At 44.2% G+C, this 15,977-nt stretch overlaps 1 protein-coding gene across 12 annotated transcripts in view; it reads right to left on the reverse strand.

Moving 5' to 3' along the window:
* Nucleotides 1-15,977, reverse strand: part of ZBTB38 (zinc finger and BTB domain containing 38) — a 171,036-nt gene that overhangs the window by 101,893 nt on the left and 53,166 nt on the right. For 10 of the 12 annotated variants that reach the window (XM_019810630.3, XM_019810629.3, XM_045037513.1 and 7 more), the window contains exons 3-4: nt 10,256-10,442; nt 9,019-9,091 (exon numbers count right to left, since the gene is read on the reverse strand). The gene's annotated coding sequence lies outside the window, so the exon portion shown is untranslated. Of the gene's footprint in view, nt 1-2,376; nt 2,435-9,018; nt 9,092-10,255; nt 10,752-15,977 lie in introns of those variants that run through there. The other 2 variants (XR_002144847.3, XM_045037512.1) reach the window with 2 other exon arrangements.

Below are 15,977 nucleotides of genomic sequence, written 5' to 3' on the forward strand. Positions count from 1 at the left end.
TTGTATGGGTGTGTGTGTGTGTGTGTGTGTGTGTGTGTGTGTGTGTTGTGTGCGTGTGTATTTCTATGAAATTTTATCACATGTTATTGATTGGAATAGCCATCATCACAACCAAGATACAGAACTATTCCATCACCACAAACCCCCCCCCAAAAAAAAAACCACCCGTGCTAACCTTCTTAGAATCACACTTTCTTAGGTCATTAAGTCATTTACGCTTTCTTTCAACCTCTGGCACTGATCTATTCTCAATCACTACAATTTTGTCTCTTTGAGTTTGTTATAAATGGAGTCATATAGTATATAACCCGTTGAGATTGGCATTCTTTCACCCAGCATAATGCCCTTAGATCCATTTAAGTTGTATGTAAAGAGTGTGTGCCTTTCCATTGCTGAATAGTTTTCCATGGTATGGATGTACCACGGTTTTGTTATCCATTTTCTCCTTGAAGGACGTCTGGCTGGTTTCCTGTTTTAAGCTATTAGAAATAAAACTGCCATGAATATTGGTATACAGTCTTTTGTGCTAGCATAAGTTTTCATTTCTCTTGTATAAACACTCAGGAGTGGGACTGTATGATATATGTATGTTTAACTTTATTAGAAACTGTTTTCCGGAGTGGCTATACCATTTATGGTCCGACCAGAGGTGCAAAAGCCATCCAATTTCTTCACCTCCTTGTCAATTTTGGGGAACATCAGAATTTGTTATTTTAGGCATTCTGATAGACGTGTAGGGATTCTTTCTGCTGGTCCGGTCAAGATGGCAGTCAATTGGGGGTGTCTTCAGAGCTTGGGTGCATTGCCTCTGATATCTCTCACTGTTCCAGATTTCATAATACTTGTCTACATAGCAGTTTGAGCTGTCTGGCATTTCAGTGATGGAAAATGGGGCTCTTGATATGTGGTGAGTCTTTAGGTTTGACCAGTTGCTCCTGACTACAATAGTAGGACATCACACTCTGGGGATGCTGGGCTTCTTTGAGGCAGTACATCTTGGCCCAACAGGTAGACTTGACACCAATGACACTCTCCCAAGAGGTGATACGAAAGCCACAATATGGCAGCCGTGGAGCAGAGACAGAATTTGCTTGGGCCAGGGTCGTCCAGCCGCTTTGGCCAGAGACTGTGTGAATGCTTTTTATTCTTAAAGTCAGCTACTCATTAGCAAGGTGTGTGGGGAGTAGACATGGAGTCAGCACAGACAGGGAAGAATGGGATCACCAGCAGCACTTGTCAGATCACAGACCCCACTGAACACTTTTTGCCCTTGGACTTCCTACTCTGTTGATAATCTCAGATTTGCCAGCAGCATGTGGGCACCTTGTCTGGATGTCACAGAACTCAAACATCTACCTCCTGGGGGTTAGATCTAGAGGTACTGCTGTCACCACCACATGGACCTTCTTGGCCAAGGGATCCAGGTCTTGCCAGTAATTAGAACTCTATCTAAGCATCAGAAGGTGCTTCAGCCAAAGAAGTTGTAAAGGATGCCTGGGAGATGGGCTTTGCATAGACCCAACATCATAGTGATGACAACTGCTCCAGCCATGTCTGGGAAGTCACCTTCCATCTGTTGTACCCCTGAGTGAAGGGAGGTTGTAGAACTTCCTGGAATCCATACCCATCATCTACAAGTTTGGACCAGAAGGCCAAGAATGAGAAGAGCAGTGATGCTATGTGGGAACAGCCAAGAGACCATGAAGACCCTTCACAGAAGCAGTAAAGCTTAGTGATCAGAGGCAAACTCCCTGGTGCCTCTGCGTTCTGGCTCTTGCACTTCACCTGGTGCAGTCACAGGCAGAAGATGTGGACTTGGCTGTGGAGGAATCTAAATAGTGATTTATAGAACCTAAACATGAACTAGGGACCATCTGGAACTGAGCTGTTTGTGGAGGCTGAGCATGAAAGCAAATGATATGATGGTGACTCCCCCAGAAGCTGGGGTGGTAGAATGAGAAAGGTCGGCCATATGCCATCAGGTGACCAATAGGCGTGGTCTGATGGGCTTGAGCAGGGTTATGCAGAAGGATGGATGCTCACACCTCCTTAGAAGGTGGTAAAAATTTTTTTTTTAATTTGGTTGTTGTTTGTTTACTATGTTTTCTGCTCTAACAGAGAATTTCCCAGATTTCCCAATCTCAGGAGCCTCTTCTCTGACCCACTGCCCCTCCTTCAGCCAGGTGCTACTACTCACCTGCTGTCAGAAGGCAGCCCGGTGCACAGCACCTCTCAGATTTAAAAAGGCAGGCACATGGGGCGCCTGGGTGGCGCAGTCGGTTAAGTGTCTGACTTCAGCCAGGTCACGATCTCGCGGTCCATGAGTTCGAGCCCCGCGTCGGGCTCTGGGCTGATGGCTCAGAGCCTGGAGCCTGTTTCCGATTCTGTGTCTCCCTCTCTCTCTGCCCCTCCCCTGTTCATGCTCTGTCTCTCTCTGTCCCAAAAAAAATAAATAAACGTTGAAAAATAAATAAATAAATAAAAATAAATAAAAAGGCAGGCACAGCTATGGACAGGTACCTCCCCAGACAGTGAAGTTATGTGATGGGACTCCATCCTTGAGAATGAGTCACACAGCTCCCCTCTAGCTCTGGCTTTGTCTTCTTTTGCAGTTAAGATCTGACTACAATATGAGTCTCTGCTCTTTTGCATTCTGACTCTGGACCCGGCCTCTTCTTCTGCTCTTGTGTGGCTCTGCGTGGCTGCCCATGTCCTCTTCGGTCCAGGTTCGGTGTTACCACTTCAGGGCTTAGGGCACACAGTGGCCTGGTCTCATTAGGTGACCAAGGTGGGCCCTTGGGCCCCTCACAGGGTCTGGGCTGCCCATACCGGTCCTGAGATATGGCCCTGCCTATAAGAAGGCAGATCAAAGTTTCCTGGTTGAGGCAGAGTCTCTCACATGAGGTGTCTATCTTCTCACTGGGGCCTTGTCTCTGCCACCCTGAGGTTGGGGAGATCTAGGCCCTGCTTCTACCCAAGTCCTTGTTTTACTGCTGCCACTGAATCTCTGGCTAACCCCCTGGAAGTAAATCATTCTGGGTCTCAGCTATCTCGTATTTACAGTAAGGTTTCCCGATTCTCTAGCTGAAAATCTTTCAACTATACCATACCACAATTAAGAAAAAATCTAAACTTCAGAGGCCAAAAAAGGAGCCTTTAAGTTAAATTCTGGTTTAGATATACTATCTCAAGGCTCTCTGTTTTCTAATAAGTGTTTGCTGAAATGAATGTTTATTGAATTGAATGCAGCATATCAAGAGGCTTTAACGTGTATAAGGATTAGGAGGGTGTATCGAAAAGCATATTCCTAGGCCCTGTCCTTAGAGCTTTTGATGCCACTCGGGCCTAGGAGCATGCATTTTAACATGAGAAACTGAAGGGGACTTAGGTTTTGAAATAGACACTGGTGACTTTCTGGAGGCTAATTTACTGATGTGCATTAGGAAATTTAGAAACAGGTCATTTGACCTACTGATTCAATTCTAGGAATTTTCCCTAAGATGTCCACAAAAATTCATCCACAAGAATGTTTAGAGATTGATAATAGCAGAGCATTACAGCCAATCAAAATGCCCATGAAAGGGGCGACTGGGTGACTCAGTAGGTTACGCGTCGGACTTCGGCTCAGGTCATGATCTCCCGGTTCCGTTTGTGGGCTTGAGTCCCGCATCTGGCTCTGTGCTGACAACTCAGAGCCTGGAGTCTGCTTCAGATTCTGTGTCTCCCTCTCTCTCTGCCCCTCCCCCATTCAGGCTCTGTCTCTCTCTCTCTCTCAAAAATAAGCATTAAAAAAAAAATGCCCATCAAAAAAACCCAAAAAGGATAAATTAAGACATATCAATGCAAGGGAAACACAGACGTTAAAAATCAAAATTTCAGGGGTATGTGGGTGGCTCAGTCGGCTGAGCGTCCAACTTTGGCTCAGGTCACAATCTCACGGTTTGTGAGTTCAAGCCCCACTTTGGGCTAGCTGCTGACAGCTTGTCAGCAAAGAGCCTGTCAGGAAACACCTCCTCAGATCCTCTGTCTCCCTCTGTCTGCCTCTCCCTCGCTTGTGCTCCCACTCTCTCTCTCAAAAATAAATAAATAACATAACATAACATAACATAACATAACATAACATAACATAAAATAACAAAAAAAAATCAAATATTCACAGGCCATTTAGTGACTTGGAGAAATACTTACAACATAATGGAAGTGAGGTAAGAAAAAACATAAAATACCATGTCAAATAATTTCTATATGTGAAAAACTGGAAAGAAATACATCAAAATGGTAATACAGAATTGTTGCTTGTTTGTTGTATTACTGGAAGCTGTTGTTTTCTCCTTGATATTTTTCTGTATTTTCTATTTTTTGTATAGTAACTAGTTATGACTCTTTTTATCTGAAAAACAATGATAAGTATTTTAAAAGAAACAAAAAGGAATTCACCTCATGTAGGGTGAAAACGGAGGGAAGAGACTCCTCTTAGGAGTCCAGCCCAACCATGGCCTGGCTGCAGTAGAAGGACTCAGACTCTGGCTGGTGTCTGGGGTAAATTTCAAGCTACATTCTCTTTTGTGAAGTACCTTGGAATAGTTGACGCCAAGGAATTTGGATCAATGAGAAAATCCTTTCACTAGATACTGCTTTCCCCGCTACATTCCAAGATAACAGATGACAGGATCTGGGACATGGAGGGGAGTTCACAGTTTAAATGATACCTTCTTTACTGCTCTCGGGTTGAACTCATGCTTGTTGACTCCGTATAATCCCCCGCCCCATTAACACCAAACAGACAGACTGCACTCAGGCTTAGGGGCTTTGGGACAGGCAATGGACTCCATTCTCATTTGGGAGACACCACCCGACGTCAGTGCTTCTGTGGAGTGGTTTCAAAGCCTCCTGTGGTCAATGCACTGGGAGCCCCCTAAAATGCCAGGAAACACCATTTTTGTTTTTGGTTTTTTGGGGTTTTTTTGGCAGAGAGATAGCTCAAATCCATCCTGTCTCACAGATTTCAGTGACCCCTCCCCGCCCCGGGTCAAACCTCTCTCTGAGTAACATTACAAGCCTCTTGGTTAGGCTTCTGGCCTATAGTCAAACCTTTCCGAATGAACTTGAAAATTTTATCCCACATGCTGTGGCTAGCTAGTGAGTGGTGCTAAGGATCTCAGATGAAAGTCAACTGAGAAAGACCAAAAAATGTTAAATGATGATACTTACAATATTAATACCAACAGTAAAAGTCAAAACACCAATGCTAACCATTATTATAATTATTTTCATCAGTATCTTGACTTGCTATACATTGTTCTAAGTTGCCCAAACCATTTTCCCCCCCAAACCATTTCACATATATTACTTTATTTATTCTGACAGAATCTCAGTTTTACATCCTTTAAAAATACCATTTTGGAGGCGGGAGGAAGCTTTCAAGTTCTGATGAAAAGCAGAGGCTTCTTGAGTTAAAAACAAAACCGTGAAGTCTTCAAGTGTGGTGTTTTCCAACTTCGTTCTTGACAAGAAATCGGGGGATTTCAGCATGAGCAATTACAAAGCCCTATTACCATGAATTCTTAGCTTTGGTGAATATGACGTGGCCTTATTGCAAAATCCTCTAAGTGGAGTAAAAGAACATTCATAAATGCCGACCCAGTGTAAGAAGAGGGCTTGCATTTCTGTGCTATGAAAACTATAAAACCTCTGGGATTAAAAATAACCAACTGAGGGGCACCTGGGTGGCTCAGTTGGATGTCTGACTTCCGCTCGGGTCATGATCTCACGGATCGAGCTCCACCACATCCACCTCTCTACTATCGGCACAAAGCCCACTTCGGATCCTCTATCCCCCCCACCCCCCTGCCCCTTCCCCCTCTCACACAGGCACATGCTCTCTCTCTGCCAAAAATAAACATTTAAAAATAAATCAATAGGGGCACCTGGGTGGCTCAGTCAGTTAAGCATCCCACTTCAACTCAGGTCATGATCTCACGGTTTCGTTCCTGAGTTCAAACCCCGCGTCAGGCTCTGTGCCGACAGCTCAGAGCCTGGAGCCTGCTTCATTTCTGTGTCTCCCTCTCTCCCTGCCCCTCCCCCACTCACACTCTGTCTCTCTTTCTCAAAAATATATAAGCATTAAAAATTAAAAAAAAACAAAAATAAAGTTAAAAAATAAATATAATAAAAATAATCAACTGGTCTAGGCACTATCTATGTCACCCTGCTGTGCACGTCCATGCCTGCTTATCACAGATTAATTGGTCCAGGCTAAGCTCTTTAGGTGACCTAAGCTCTGAAAAGACTATGGTGCCCCAAATTTTAATTATACCCCTCACGTGGAATAAACAGTTTTTTAAATAAGAAAATATAAAATTAAAGAGAAGTCTAATTTTTCCCATGATGTCTACTTTGACACTTTTTTGAAAATGTTGAAGATCAAAATATTTACCAAGTGTATACCTTGTCACCCCTGCCGTGTTGGTGTGTTTGTGAGGTCACTCAGCGTGCTGTAACAACACTGTGGAGGGGTCATGCTGACAGTACTGAAATTCTGATATGGCGATTACACACCCCTCCCTTTCATGCTATCAATACAGGTAGACAGGAGTAATCAGGAGATTGACCCCAGCCCACCCCTCCACACACACTCATATGTCACTTCCTACGTACTTAGTGCTCTGAGAAGTCACTACCACATGGCGGTTGAAATTTATCAACTGGGACTGCTGAGTCTCCCAAGTAAATGGACCCTGACATCTTTCCTTCTTGAATGGCCTTTGGCCTTGCCCTTCCTGGCTGACTCCATTAGACAGGGGCTTCCAGCAACAGATCATCCCCACCTGGCTCTAGCTTTTGAAACCTAGCATTTGTTCTCAACTTACTCCTTTGGCTGCACCCTTCTAAGCAGGCCCATTCAACTTGGTCTTATCTTTAGCTTCCTCCACCAGCCCAGCCAGCTTTCAGTTCAGTAGATACTTCCAGGACAAAGCCAAGGCACAGCAAATGAACTCTGAGAGACTGAAGCATTTTTGCAACAATTCAACTTACTCTACTCCACTTCTCCTTAGACCATTCCTGATGTGAGAGCACTGGGCAGCGGCAGAGGTGAGGCAGCAGTGATAGGAGACTATGCCAGGCACCAGTCTCCATGAGAGCCCTAGAGGCTGTGTCAAACTGGCCAGTAGCTGCCTTCCCACACAATGGACAATGTGTGCTCTACAGGGTGTGGGTGTGGGCCTCAGAAATGTCAAGTCCAGGGGCAAAATACAATCAGAAACCAGGGTATCTAGCCAGATATTGACAACAGAACTACAGAACTATCTCAGGCAAAGACTCAGGCAAAGTCCATTTTTAGTATATGCTCTGCTGAAGCAAGCATGTGAAGTCCGTTTTTACTGGAGGTCTTTATGCTGCCCTTGGGGCATCGTAAGGTACCCACCATATGGTTTCTGATATTTACCAGCAGGGGAATTCAGCACTAAGACCAGCAATGGTGAAAAGGCTACATAAAACATAAAATTAGCTCAGAATTCCCTAAACAGGGATTATACCCTTACCACTCATTATTTCAGTACATGTTTTGAAACTTTCCCTGAAAAGAAAAAACTAGAATTATGTATCAAATCCTTAGGGTTGCACTAATCTCTCCAGCCTGAGCCTTTTGAATCTATTTTTTTTTTTTAATTTTTTTTCAACGTTTTTATTTATTTTTGGGACAGAGAGAGACAGAGCATGAACGGGGGAGGGGCAGAGAGAGAGGGACACACAGAATCGGAAACAGGCTCCAGGCTCTGAGCCATCAGCCCAGAGCCTGACGCGGGGCTCGAACTCACGGACCGCGAGATCGTGACCTGGCTGAAGTCGGACGCTTAACCGACTGCGCCACCCAGGCGCCCCTGAATCTATTTTTAAATGTTTCTCTAATAACTTGGTTTGAAGATCTCATTTCAGTCAGGGATCCTACCCCTTACCCCGATCACACACCTAAGATTAAAACACTTGCCAAGATCTGGAGTAGATCAGGCAGGATAGCTTCCCAAAGTTCCCAGAAGCAGACAGAACCATGAGCTAAAGAAACCACGAGCTTTCCAACAGACTACTGGGGCTCAAAGCTGGGGGAACAGAATTCTGTTGGACAATTCCAACTAGCATGACTAGACCCAGAAGCAGGAAACAATGCCAGAATGATCCTAGACCAAGAGGACCCTGGAGGGGAAAATAAGGGAAAGAATGTCCTTCCTCATGCACTGGTCACTGGCAGCATGGTAGTGCTCATAGAAAGGCTGAGGGTTGGAAAGAACAGAGGCATCTTGAAAAATCTCACCCACTGCTCCTTGCCCACATGGCTAGATTTTACCTAAGAGAGTCAGTCAGGGAATACTAAATATCTGATAATTTTTTGCTTCTCCCACTAATTCATTCTGGTATCTTATCCTTGAGCATCTCAAAGCTCTTTATTATGCTGTGCCAGAGAGGACAACCTCTTATGCAGAAACTCTCTAGACCATTGCTTTAAAGTGGCTGCCTCCCTGGGAACTACATTTCCCAGATCCCTTTGCAGTTAGCCATGGTCATGTGACTGAGTTTTAGTCAACCAAATGTGAATAGAAGTGTTGTACATCCCTTCTAGGCATGGCCTGTGAAAACCTCCCCTCTGCTCTTATTCACACTCTTCTTCTCTTTCACTGGGGAGTGGAGACAGTCCTGATGGCCTTGAAAATCACATGCTGCAGAAGGTGGAGCCTCTTTCCATCTGTATCTCTGAATGCATGTGTGAAAGAGAGTTGCCCCACTATACTGTCACGTGAGCAAGAAATAAACTTCTGTTGTGCTTGAGCCACTATACATTTTTCAGTCTACTATAGCAATTAGCATATCCTAACACTTACATGTCCTTTTTGATGTAGTTGTTTTTGTGTGTGTGCGGAAGTTCCCATGCCTTCTCCCCTTTCCTTAAATTTTACTATAAACCAAGAGAACAGAATTAGTGAATTTAAATTTAAGCAGCCATTAGGGACAAATGACACTCACCAAATTAGTGGTCACAGCATTCAGATCTTACAGCCAGAAGAACAGTAATTTAGCAGAATCTCACATCGACAACCTGATGCATTAAATTAAAACAAAAAGTAAACGTAAGATGTACAAAATGAATATATTAGAATTACAAAACAAATATAGGGTTACTTTCCAAGAGTGTTGTCAGACTACAAAGGAATTTGCCACTGTTTTCCAGTGAATGACAAGCTTTTCCGTTGCCTTTAAAATAAGATTTATTTTTTTAATACATCCCCCTCTAATCATTATAAAACAGAATTTATAAAGAACAATTCTACTCTGCTAAGTAAGCTATTCAAAGACTAAATGCTGACTCAGGGGATGACACTGGAGGCTAGGAGCACTGGGTATGATTTCTATGCCTATGTGCTCTGCAGTTCTTATGTACACATTTAAACTTCTCTCTCAGGAACTTAACTTTCTTGGTTAGGAACTTCCAGAGCTTGTAAAATTATAGGCTATGCAAAGACTTAAGTTTTTTAGGTGACATTAAAACAGATATCAGAGATACACTAAATCTGTCTTTGTGTTTAGTATCATTCCAGATGCAGTAGCCCAAGCAGGAATTAAAATAAGCACTCTATAAACATGGTGATGAAACAATGGAGGTGCGCGCACCAAAACAATCAGAAGCAACCAGAAACACGCTCTGTGAAGGCGGCAGGTTGTGGATGTTTTCTTATGAGACCTGCCATCTTTTACCAGGTTAAGTGCAAAACTACAAGTGGACAACATAGGGGACGTATTTGCCTAGAACAGGCTTTCTTTTTATGTCTGATTACTCGGTTTAAGATTCAGGAAGCAAAGAGTTCAGAACTCTGAACAAACATTCTGGCAGTCCAAAACAGAGCACCAGGGCTCCGGGAGGAGGAAGAGGAGACAAAACAAGAAGGTTGACCGGGGAAGGCACGACTTGAGCTATTTCCCCCAGGGTTTCAGCCTATGTGTATGTATACATATACATATATATATATATATATATATATTTTTTTTTTTTTTTTTTGAGAGGAAATGCATTCTTGTCTGGTCCTGTGAAAAGAGAGAAATCAGATAAAATCGCTTTGGTGCTATATTTGGAGGGTCTCCCAAATGTAGTCCCCACCACCTCCCTCTGGGCTGGGGCCTGCCAAGCCGCAGGTGTCAGGAAACAAGATGGCGCCACACAGTGTAGGGTGCTGAGTGAGAGGGGCAGGGGTGGGCCTTCACTTACTCGGAGATGCTGGCTCCTCTGAAACCCAAACGCTGCCAACTCCCTGGGCTCAGGAGTTAATACCGCTTTCTTGCTCTGGGTTCTTCACTTCTTGTTGAGATCAGCTCCACATATTTTTCTGATGATGTCACCCATTCTGACTTCCTACATTTTGAAAGTTGATCTACAAGCAAAACCTTCCATAAGGCTAAAAAAAAAAAAAAAGAAAAAGAAGAAGAAAGGTGTGTTGTGAGGAGATGGAGAGGAGGAGGAGAGAGGCAGTTGCCTCCTTATTTTGAGATTTGCTGCAGCTGCGAGTGCCACTCCCCAGCCAGTTTCCTGGCTGCAGAGGGAGGCCAGTGGCCGGGCGTGGGTGACGTCAGGGCCAGGCCTGAGTCATCGCCAGCGGCCTGGCTGCCCTGCCACTCGGAAGGGGACAAAAGGAACCTTTGATGTCCAGAGGCCCTCCTCTCGGCACACTCGCCTGTACAGAGCAGCAAGCCAGGAGAACATTCCTGCTGTCTCTCCACCCCCAGCCGCCCTTCCTACTTCCGGAACAGTCCCAGGCAGATTCAAGAAGGCCTCCCCCAAGGGACGTCACCCTCCTGCATGGCAGAGGCATGGCCACGCTCTGTCAAAGAGAGAAGCAGAAGAGGGCGTTTCTCTGGGGATTTCTTACCTCTCCCTCTGGCATTCCCCCTTTTCCTTGTGGTGCTGCCTTAACCAGGGAGTCGAGACAGTATTAAAAGACATGTGAAGAGATGGAAGGTGCTCTTGTCACATTCCCTAGACGGTATCTGGTGGTCAGTGCCTTTATGCCATGGCCCTGGACCTCAGCTCCTTGTCTCTGAGTGCCAGTGTGAGCCTGCACCTCCTGGATTTAAGAGAGGACCATTCTTTAAAAGGGTTTTTATATCCCAGTGCTGGCATGGGACTCAGTAAATATATGGTGAATGAATGAATTTTGATACATTTAGATGACAATTCTTTTTAAAATTTTTGAGAGAGAGAGCACGTGCACATGTATGAGTGGGGAGGGGACAAGGAGGGGGCAGAGGGAGAGCAGGGGAGAGAATCCCAAGCAGCCTCCATGCTGTCAGCATGGAGCCTGACGCGGGGCTTGATCTCATGAACCATGAGACCGTGACCTGAGCCGAAATCAAGAGTCGGATACTTAACTGAATGAGCCACCCAGGTGCCCCTAGATGATAATTTTAGAATAAAATAGTAGAAAACATATACTGAATACTTGCACTGAATGTTCAAGCCTCTGTGCTAAGTGCTTTACAAAGATGATTTCATTTATTGTTATCATCATGACGAAGCTATAAGGTTAGGTACTATTATTCTTCCCTATTCTATTGATGGGAAAATGATGCTCAGAGAGATTAAGAGACTTCTCTAAAGTCTCACACTAGTTAATGGCAGAGCCTGGATCATCTGATCTCAAATCCTGTGTTCTGAATCACCATGCTGAGTGGCTGAAGTGAATGTGTGAACAATGACCAAGGGCAGCCTGTTCAGGTGAGCAAAGGGTAATGATGGGGCTTGAAATCATTCCACAAGGAAGTAGTGGAATTAGGGATGGTCTGTCTAGGGAAGTAGGCCTCATGTCCTCTCAATGGGTCAACACAAGGTCTGGGATAGCCAGAGTGGTCAGGAAAGCAGGTTCATTGTCAGGTCCCAGTGGGGGTAAGAAGCTGGGATGGGGAGACAAAGTCAGGGAGGTCTGGCGGCGTGTGGTGGATGCAGGGTGTGGGAGAACCGTGGACTGGGTATCTCAGAGGGGCTGAGGCCCAGTATTGTCTTTGTTGCCTCCTGGACTCATGGGGATACGTGGGGGGTCAGTGCAGCTAAAGGCACTGCTTGTCTGGGACAGGCAAGAAGACTAGAGCGAAGAAAAACAAGATAGCTCTCAAAGACTCCAAGGCCTAGAGAAGGAGTTAGAACAAAGGCGTGTTTCAAGTACAAGGCGGGGCTGGAGGTGACAGGGACAGAGCTGGACCTGACAGGGGCAGTGACTGCCCTTAGCACTGCTCTACCAGGAATCAGCTGCCTTTCTGAGACAGACTGCGAGTCCTATCAGTGGCTGTGTTCAAGCCAAGGTGAGGTGGGTTGGCCAGAGGAGAACATCTGCTTATGGGGGTATCTGGGCCCAGGATAAAGATGACCTTGGAGGTACCTTCTCCTTCTGGGCTTTATGATTGTGGTTTGTACTTTTCCATGGTTCTCCTAGAGTAAATGTCGCATTCCAAGAGGAAGACAAATGCCAGGAATTTCCAGCCCCTTGCAGAAGTAGGGAGGGAGATGTCAGTGGCCTCCTCAATAATGCCACTCCATGGCTTTCCTCCCCACTGTGGTTATGAGACCCCTCTCCCTGGCTCAGGAGATCGATGCCTCTGGTAGCTGGGGACATCGTGTTGCCACCTTGTTCCTGGGAGTTCTGCCAGTTGCCACTCTGAGGAATTACACTTGTGCTGTGGGTTCTGACTCCCCAGGCAGGTGGAATTAGCAAAGGTGAATTTTGGAAGAGAGGAAGCCACATGCTTTTAATTAAGGGAGCAGCAACAACTGATCAGGGTCATTGTCAACGTCCACACAGAGCCTGACCTTGGGCTGAGGAGAGCACTTTAAGTTCCAGGCATTTTTGGCAGAAGGCTTGGGTTGTTTTTTTTTTTTTTTTTTCCCCTTGGTTCTCTGTAGAAAATGCCTTTTGGGCATCTCCCCACTCTGCTTCCCCAAAGGCTTGGTGGCCTTGCTTGCTTCACAAACACAGGTGTTTATTTCTCTAATAAGACAAAGAGAGGCTTATTATTTTTTCATTCCACCTTGCGGGGCCAGGATAATGTGAAGACAAAAGGAAAAAAAGGGGAAATGATGAGTAAGCTTCAGTGAGATACAAAGCCTGGCACTGTGTGTTCTGGGATTGATCCTAATAGGACAAAATCAGAATTGGGCAAAACATCTACTGGGGGACCCAGAGAAGTAAGTACAGTGACACCCCCTAACCTCTACCCCATCTAGAGAATCCTTTGTTACAACAAATGCAGTTATATACTGGTAATCAAAAAATACATCAATAAAACCTTTACAGGTTCAAGAAATTCCTCAAAGACTTTTCTATACTTGCTGCCTCCAATTTTTTTCATCTCATGCACTTTTTAAAAACACAATTTATTAAGATATAATTTACATACCATAAGGTTAACCCACTTAAAGTGTACAAGTCAATGGATTTTAGTATATTTACAGAATTGTGTGACCTGTAATCTAATTTTAGAAGCTTTTTTATCACCCCAGAAAGAAACTACATGCCCATTAGTAGTCACTCTCACTCACGCCACCCCTCACCCCCCTGTCCTAGGCAAACATTAACCTTCTCTCTGTCTCTATAGATTTGCATCTTCCAGACATTTCATATAAATGGGATCATATAGTATGTGGTCTTTTGTGTCTGGCTTCTTTCACTTAGCATAATATTTTCACAGTTCATCCATGTTGTAGAATATATCCGTACTTCATTCCCCTTTTTCAGTTTGTTTGTTTGTTTGTTTATTTTAACTTTTTTTTAGTAAGCTCTAGGCCTAGCATGGGGCTGGGAACCATGACCCCAAGATCAAGGGCTGCATGTTCCACCAACCGAGCCAGCCAGGCACCCCTGCACTTCATTCCTTTTTAGGCCCAAATAATATCCCATTGTGTGGATGTGCCACATTTTGTTCATCCATACATCAGATGATGGACATTTGGGTTGTTTCCATTTTTGACTGTTGTGAATAATGTTGCCATGAATATTCCAGTACAAGCTTTTGTGTGGGCGTATGTTTTCATGTCTCTTGGGTGGATACCAAGGAGTAGAAGTGCTGGGCTGGGTTGTAAGGTGACTCGATGTTTGACATTTTAGTACATGGGCTGAGAAGCAAGCATCCTGTTTAACATCTTGAGGAGCTGCCAGACTGTTTTCCAAAGTGCGCCATTTTACATTCCCACCAGCCATGTGTGAGAGCTCTGATTTCGGCGCATCCTCACAACACAATTCTTGTCTATCTTTTTGATTCTAGCCATCCCAGTGGTTTTGATGTGGTATCTCATTGTGCTTGTGATTTACATCCCCCTAATGACTAATGATGTTGAGCATCTTTTCATGGGCTTACTGGTCATTTGCATGTCTTCTCTGGAGAACTGTTTGTTCAAATCCTTTGTCCATTTTTAAATTGGATTATTTGTCTTTATACATTCTGGATACAAATCCCTTATCAGAAATACGCTTTATAAATATTATCGCCCTGTCTGAGGGTTGTCATTTCACTTTATTTATGATACTCTTCGAAGGAGAAAGGTTTTTAATATTGATGAATTCCCTTTATGAATCTTCTGTTACATCACTTGTACTTTTTGGTGTCAAACCTGAGAAACCATTGTCCAATCCAAGGTCATAAAGATTTATACCCAAGTTTTCTTCTAACATAGTTTTATTTTATTTAAAAAAATTTTTTAATGTTTATTTATTTTTGAGAGAGAGAATCAGAGCATGAGCGGAAGAAGGGCAGAGAAAGAGGGAGACGCAGGCTCCAGGCTCCAAGCTATCAGCACAGAGCCTGACATGGGGCTCAAACTCACGAGCCTTGAGATCATGACCTGAGCCAAAGTCGGATGCCCAACTGACTGAGCCACCCAGGTGCCCCAGTATTATTTTATTTTAAAAAATGTTTATTTACTTATTTTGAGGGGAAAAGGGGAGGGGCAGAGAGAGAATCCTAAGCAGGCTCTACGCTCAGCGTGGGGCTCAATCTCACAAATGTGAGATCATGACCTGAGCCGAAATCAATAATTGGACATTTAACTGAGCCACCCAGGCACCCCTAATAGATTAATAGTAATAGTTCTCACAGGTAGGTCTATGATCCACTTTATATAGTATAAGGTAGGGATCCAAAGTCATTCTTTTCCTGTGGATATCCAGAATCATTTGTTGAAAAATTATTTTCACAAAAACTCTAAACATCTAAAACTGTTCTAAAATACAAAGTTTATTTTATTTTACTTTATTTTATTTATTTATAAATTTTATTTACTTATTTTTGAGAGAGAGAGAGAGGGAAAGAGCATAAGTGGGGGAGGGACAGAGAGAGAGGGAGGCACAGAATCCGAAGCAGGCTCCAGGCTCTGAGCTGTCAGCACAGAGCCTGTTGCAGGGCTCAAATTGATGAACTGTGAGATCATAACATGAGCCAAAGTTGAACACTTAACTGACTGAGCCACCTAGGTGCCCTCAAAGCTTATTTTAAAAAATAGTCCATTCTTTCCCACATTTAATTGTCTCGGCCCCTTTGTCAAAAATCAACTGACTATAAATATTTGCTAATTCTGGACTCTTAATTCTATTCCATGGATCTGTCTGTTCTTATGCCAGCACCACACTGTTTTGATTACTATAGCTTCATAATAAGTATGAAATCAGAGAGGATGAGTCCAACTTTGTGCTTTTTCAAGACTGTTTTGGGGGCGCCTGGGTGGCTCAGTCGGTTGAGCGTCCGACTTCGGCTCAGGTCATGATCTCGCGGTCTGTGGGTTCGAGCCCCGCGTCAGGCTCTGTGCTGACAGCTCAGAGCCTGGAGCCTGTTTCAGATTCTATGTCTCCCTCTTCCTCTGACCCTCCCCGTTCATGCTCTCTCTCTCTCTCAAAAATAAATAAATGTTATAAACAAAAATTAAGAAAAAAAAGACTGTTTTGGCCAGTCTG

This window comes from Felis catus, chromosome C2 (assembly GCF_018350175.1).
Source record: "Felis catus isolate Fca126 chromosome C2, F.catus_Fca126_mat1.0, whole genome shotgun sequence".
NCBI classification, from domain to species: domain Eukaryota; kingdom Metazoa; phylum Chordata; class Mammalia; order Carnivora; family Felidae; genus Felis; species Felis catus.